Below are 7301 nucleotides of genomic sequence, written 5' to 3'. Positions count from 1 at the left end.
ATGTCTTAAAGTTTAGATATAAAGCACAGAGCGTTTTATCGCCATCTTTCTTGTTATGCTGAGGAAACATTTTAACAGTAACAGAGAATAAGATGGTCCGGGGAAAGTGGCAGAGACAAGAACAGACCAGTTACCTATTCAGCTGTGCTTGGTGGGTCAGTTCCTGTATGAATGATGTGAGCTATTCCATGTCCACCCAAAAATAATTTTTCTTGCCCATATTAGTTTGATTAATTTTCTACTACCTGCAGACACAATGTGTCCTAACTAATACATGTACTCTGAGTCTCCATAGCAATTAGGTATGAAAGGAGTTGATGTCAGAGTGTAGTGATTTCTGTTACAAATTCGCATGATGGCTGTACACGTGTCTTACAGTTGAGCATTCTCTCACCTTCCTACAATATCTTGTACTCTGAAGTTGTTTGGTTGGGAGAGCCCATGCCTGCAACTGGAAGGATTTAGATTATTCCTTCGGTGAACTTTTGGTTGTAAAAAGTAATCCAAAAGGGAACTGAAATGAAAGGCAGGGATGGTAATGAAAAGAGATTGGGGCTGGGAATCAGAAGAGCTGGGCTGTCACTAAGTGTCACTTAGACTGGCCCTGAGTCTTGGCAGAGCCTCTATTTGCTGTCTGCATATTGGAAAAAAAATCACACTGACATCATAGAGGGGCTATGAGAATCGAAGATGATCAGGGGTGTGAAGACATTTTGTATATCATTAAACATTATGCTAAACAAAGGAATTATTCATTAATTTATTCTCATGTTCAACAATGATATATTGTCTGTCGAATTTTTATGTCAAGAATTGGAAGTGGATAAAATAGACATGATTCTTGCCTTTTTAAATATGTCTGCAAAGTTTATAGTCTAGAGAGGAATAAACCATAATCATAAAGTAAGATAAAGTGAATGAGTTTGGGGATAATGATCTCTGGTGTGCACCATTGAAATGTGCCCGAATTATGCCAGTGTATAAGTATTTTGAAAATCTGCTTGCATGGGTGTCATGGCAGAACCCATTTATCTCTCTTGACATTTATTGTCTTCTCTTTGTTGGAGGGACTGTAGGCTTTGGTGCTCTGGGCTTGAAGGTAGGGCTTGTCTTCTTTTTGGGAGGAAAAGCACCTGGCCATGTGTCATGCTTATAGTCAAGACTTTGGGACCTTATTAAAGTATTAGAAAGTGCCAATTGTGATGTTGCTGTAAAGGATGTCACATTGATCCAGAGAATTCAAAGTTCTTTAATCAGTCTTATAAATGGCCTGTGGAAATTACGTGGGCAGCTCTGGTACAGCCTGGGTGCTTACCTACTGCAGGATATGACCCTTGTTAAAAATTACTGCGATGAACCCAGATGATACCTTTGACTATGCTGTTTGGGATTCTTAGCTGCAAGCAAGTGCAGGTTGACTTATGGAAGGGGACTGAGTTGCTTGAGAACCGTGGGGATAGCTTGACCAGTGTCGAACGGTGACAAAAACGGTGCTGCAGGATGGGCCAGAAAAGGAAACTGCTTCCATTCCAGCTGCCTCATCCAGCAATCGAGGGACCTGGCATCTTCGTCACGGAGGCCATTCCATGGCGTCATTTCTGTGCCAGGCACTCAACTGTGCAAACACTCAGCACCTGCTGTTGCTGCCATCACTGAGAAACAGAGGCTTCCAGCACCATTGTACCAACAGAAACCGAAGCTATAGGCAGAGCCTCTCGCCTCCTCTCTTCTTCATGGTTGGGATCTAAGGCCGTAGTGTCTGTTGAGTGGACTCTTGGGAGAGCCTGGATCATTTGCCTTAGCTTAGTTGTCAGGATGCTTGAAATTTGAATTCTGACTCCATTGACTCATATTTGGGATTCCCGTCAAAAGTAGAGAAGCTATCAAAAGAAGAGAGATGCATGTGAATATGTCACATATCTGTTACCCCTCATTGTCCCCCTCTGACCACCAAATCAGGGAAGAACTACTGGGGATGTAGAATGATAGGATAAGTAACTCTTGGAAAGTTTTCTAACTTTGAAGGCAGCAAAAGTTGTTGAGAATTTTGTCATGAGAACTTTGAAGGCTTTCTCATCATATTTTGCCCAGTGAATAATAAATAATCTACTATGGGTTCTGATTCCAATTCTCACTTTCTCTTTGCCAAGAGAAATGAGGTGATGAGAAGAGTCTCTGAACTCCAATCTTGTTGGTGCCTTGTGTGCTTCTATTGCTCTGTGGTCTTGCATGGGCCATCTTGTCCCTCATTTCTCCACAACTTCCTTCTGTGAGGTTGGTTGAAAAGATTGGAGGGTGGAAAACCCTATCCAAACATTGTCAAAGGAACAATTGAGATAATATATTTAGGAAAGAAAATTAAAATTCACTTGAAGAGAGTGCAAGGGAGTCAGACTTCAGAAAAGTCTGGGAGATTTAAAACATAATCAGTTTTTAAAGGAAAAGCTGCAAAATTATCCGTTACCAAGCATTTATTAATTCATTCATGGTGAAAACAGCAATGTGCTCATATGCTTATCCTATCCACAAAAGCCATGATACCCTTTTAGATACCAGCATAGCCAAAGTTGGAGATACAATTAGTTTGGTTTCAGAATTCTAGGTTTACAGAAATTATGCAGGATTTATTGTTTGGAGGCCTAGAAGTGTACCAGATGATCATAGTGGTTTTAAAACATGTCTGAAAATTCTTTGAAAATGTCATTTCAAAAGATGAAGCTTACTTCCTCTTCACTTGCGTGTGGACCAGACTCCATGAATTGCTTCTAAAGAAAACTATGTGGCGGAAGAGATAGTGTGTGACTTTAAGATAGGTCACTGAAGGCATTGCAGCTTCCACCTTGCTGGCACATGGATCATTTTCCCAGGGGAAAGTCAGCGGTCATGTCATGTCATAGGGGCACTCAAATACCCCTAAGGGAATATCCATGTGGTCACAAACAGCCCTCCTGCCAACAGCCAGCATGCCCTCAACAGGCATGTGTGCAAGGATGCTTGAAAGCAGGCCTTCCGGCCCCAGTTAAGCCTTAATATTATTGCATCCCCAAATAATATTTTAACTGCAACCTCAAGAGAGACCCTGATCCAGAACCACCCACCTAAGTCACTCCTGAATTTCTGACCTAACAAAACTGTTGAGAGATAAGATGTTTATTGTTAAACTGCTAAGTGTGGGGGTAATTTGTTATGTAGCAGTAGATAACTAATACTAGGAGCCTGTTATTTTTGGTTTATCACAGGGTACAAAGTATCATAGTGGTCATTGTTATTTTCAATTGTGTTGTGTAAAATGCTTTGACATATTGGAAGCTGGGCAGAACATCAGCATCTGGTCTAATATGAGCATTCCAAGCCACATTTATGAAGCTCTGCACAGGGTGTAAGGCACCAGTAAGGGCTAATAACAGATGGCTTTTTGTGTAGCTGATACAGGCATGTCATAGAATGGTAGGAGCACCTGGCAGGGAAATATTCAGACTACTAGACTCCAGGATTCTTTTTTTTTTTTTTTAAATTTAAAACATTTTAAATGTTTTTATTGGTGAATTGTAATTATACATAGTAGTAGGATTTATTGTGATGTTTTCATACATGGACACAACATAATTTGCTCTATTTCATTCCCCAGTCCTCTCCCTTTCTTTCCCTTCCTCCTGCAGGTCTCCTTCCTCTACTCTACTGTAGACTCTAGAATTCTTGAAGGCAAGAACAGACAGAGCATGTTTTGTTCACTTCTATATGCTCTAGTACCGAGCACAGTACCTGACACAGAAGGAAATCAATAAATGTTGATAAAAAAAAAATCAATGAATGAATTTCAGGCATTAAATCCACCAAAATGCTGTCAAAACCCCATTGTTCACAATAGCTAAAATGCAAAATCAGCCTAAGTGCCCATCAACAGATGAATGAAAAAATGTGGTATTCATACCCAGTGGAATGTTGGAGAAACTTAGATTCTGTCCCTGAGACAAACCCTGCTTTTGGTGGTTATACTCTCTCTGTAATCATAGCATTTTCTGTGCAGGGCAAACCATTCCTGGTTGGAGAATAAACTGAATTCAAATCATTTTCTCTTGGAAAGCATAATGACACTTCTCCTGTGACACCATCAAACGTCCCCCAGGGAGTGGTAGACTGGGACATTACATTTAGTCACCTCCTGCCTAATATCAGTTGAATTTATACGAGGCCCATGAGCTGGCAGAACATTAAGGCTTTAGCTTTTGACAACCACCATTGTCATGTCTTTCAAATGCTATAATAATGGCATTGGGTCACTTAGTAATTGAAATAGAAGACAAATATAATTAATTGCATAATTTCTAACTGTTCAGATTGAATTCCACTCACATTACATCATTAAACTCGTGAAAGGAATGAAGGTTTGAATTAAATCTCTGCCTTTGCTCCACTTGCATCTGAATCTTATGCCTAATGGTTGTTCACGGAGCATGGATTTTCTGACTCATCACTTGCCAGTGAGAAATATTTGTGGTCTGTAAATATGTGCATGTTACATCTCTGCCCTAACATATGCCCAGCATAGAACTTGGCCTGAAGTAAATGCTATGACTATTTGATAGATAAGGAATGAATGAATTGAATGAATAAATGAAAAGAGTGCGGATATTTGTTTACTAGCAAACCTTTTGCTCTCGGTGATCCTCACAGGTAGGAGAAAACTGACCTGGCAGTGTGAGTAGGCATTGTGGTAAAGTGGAATAGAGACTGATGCTGACAGATTTCGTTGGGGTCAATTTAATCACAAGTCATCACAGACCCAGTGCCATAGACTGGGAGCATTTTAGAGATCTAAAAAATGTTTGAGAGTGGAAATAAATAATTCACTTGACCATTCCTTTATTAATGGATATTAATTTTATTTCCAATCTTTTTTGGTTAGAAATGATGCTGAAGTGAATAGCATTTTATGTTATGTCATCGGGGAACCCATATATAAGTACCATATTGGATCAGTAATTTTATGACTTTGTAATTTTGATAACTATTATCAAATTGTCCTCCATAAGAGTTTATTAACTTATACCCCTATTAGCTCTATTTGAGGTTGTTGCTTCCCCTAACCCCAGTCTTACCAACAGAGGGTGTTATTAAACTTGAATTTTTGCTAACCAGACAGATGGACTCTGTATGTTTGAAGAGTCCATAGTTGTATCTATGGGGGAAAACACTATCATTTACTTATTTATTCACGTTTTTGCTTTACTGTTACAAAATTAACCCGAGGAAGACTTCAGAAAAATAAAAGCATTTGTTTTCCTTGTTAACAAATTAATGTACACACCCTAATGTTCTGAGAAGACTCTGAGAATATCTACAAAGAAATAATAATACAATAAGAACATAACGAGACTGAGTAATTGGGTCAAGAGGAAAGAGGCAATGTGATGCTGATATAGGTTCATTTACTACACAAATGCTTTTATCTTTAGGGTGTAGACGATTACTGAAGAAATATTATAACTGTGACTCTGAATTCCCTGGAAGCCAATATAAAGGTGGAAATGCAGTTAGTTGTAAGAGTCACAGTGAATATAATATTAATAATGTCAATTTTTCAGGAGAAGCATAACTTTTCCTTTTCCTTGAACGTCCTTCCCCCTTTGTTATATGACCACTTTCTACCAACTCAAGTCTCAACGAATCCTTCCTTGATTCATCTACATAGTTTACTCTTTCTTTGCTCCTGCAGATGTTTGTACATCTCAGTTCTGACAGTTGTTATGCTGAACTGAAGGTGTAGCTTACTAGTTAAACAAATGGGCTTTGTCGTCATCTGCCCGAGTTTAAATTCTGATTGTGTCATTCAAGAACTGTCAGTGTTAGGCATTTTATATAACCCATCAGCATATAAAAGGTGAAAGAAATACCTATGTAACTTTCTAGGCTTCTGTTTCCTCTATTGTAAAATGGGAATACTATCAAATACCTGCCTTCAAGAGTCTGAAGTAAGGAATAAGTGAATTATGTGGGTAAAGCAGTTAATGTACTGCTATTTAACATGGTAAATGATTATAAGTAATAGCTACAGCTGTTTAATGTGTATTATTCTAACAAGCTGCTCCTACTACTGATTCTCTAGATTCTAACAAGAGAATATAACCTTTTATAGCTTTGTGATATTCTCTGATCTGCCAATACAATTTCATCTAAAATCTTAAATGGAGGAAATGTAAAAACTTTTACTGGACCTCCATTTCCATTCATGACCCATCCTTGATATTGGTATTTCCGCAGCTGTGGCTAGATGGCAACCTTTCCTATTTCAGGGGAGATGAGTCAGAAAATTCCAAATGTCAGTGTGCTTTCAGATGTAGACATGGAAGGAAGATCTTAGCAATCGGTGAACATGTTTTTACAATCTCATATCAAGCCCAGTATTTTAGTCAGTTTTTTGCTGTTGTGACCAAAAGAAGCTGACAATAACAATTTTGAGAAGGAAAATTATTTGATGCTCATGGTTTCAGAGTTCTCAGTCTAGAGATGGCCAATTCCTTGGCTCTGGGCCTGAGGTGAGGCAGAACATCATGGTGGAAGGGTGTGGAGGAGAAAAGTATCTTAGGACATTGCAACCAGGATGTAGAGAAAGCATCATTCATCAGGGACAAAATATAAATCCCAAGGGTATGCCTACAGCAATCCACCTTTTGTAGCCACTTCCCATCTGCCTACAGTTACCACCCAGAAAAACTGTGCCACTGGATTAATGCACTGAGTAGGTTAAAAATCTCATAACATGATAATTTTACCTTTAAACTTGTCTTACATTGTCTTACATATGAGCTTTTGGGGGACACCTCAGGTGGATTGGTTTGTTTAGCATGCATAATCATTAATATCTGTGAGGTCTCAATATAATCAGTTATGATCCCATATGAACTAAAGGATGCACAAGTTTACCAGTCAATTTTTAAGTTTATTTTAGTGATTTTAATTGAAATTCCAAACCAGAACATGAAGGAGTCTCCTAATATTCCTTATTGGTCAAATGTCCTGAAATTTTCATGTATCAGACAAGGTGAGCTAGGTTGTGCTGCAATAACAAAGAGTCTGAAAGCCTCAATTGCTTAATAAAACAGACATTTATTTCTTGCTTATGTAACATGCCCATGGGTTTTTTTGAGGATGTGGGTGTGGATCTCACTGTACTTACCCAGGGATTCCAAATGGCACTTGCTTTCCATGATTACTATGACTGAGGTGGTGGGGAACAAAAAACCAGGTGAATGGCTCTTAATCCTTTGGACCAGAAGTGACACTCATCACTGACATGCACA

The sequence above is a fragment of the Sciurus vulgaris genome (assembly GCF_902686455.1).
Source record: "Sciurus vulgaris genome assembly, chromosome: 16".
Lineage (NCBI taxonomy): Eukaryota > Metazoa > Chordata > Mammalia > Rodentia > Sciuridae > Sciurus > Sciurus vulgaris.
The sequence above is the reverse complement of the archived record's forward strand: the minus strand, read 5'-3'. Positions refer to the sequence as shown.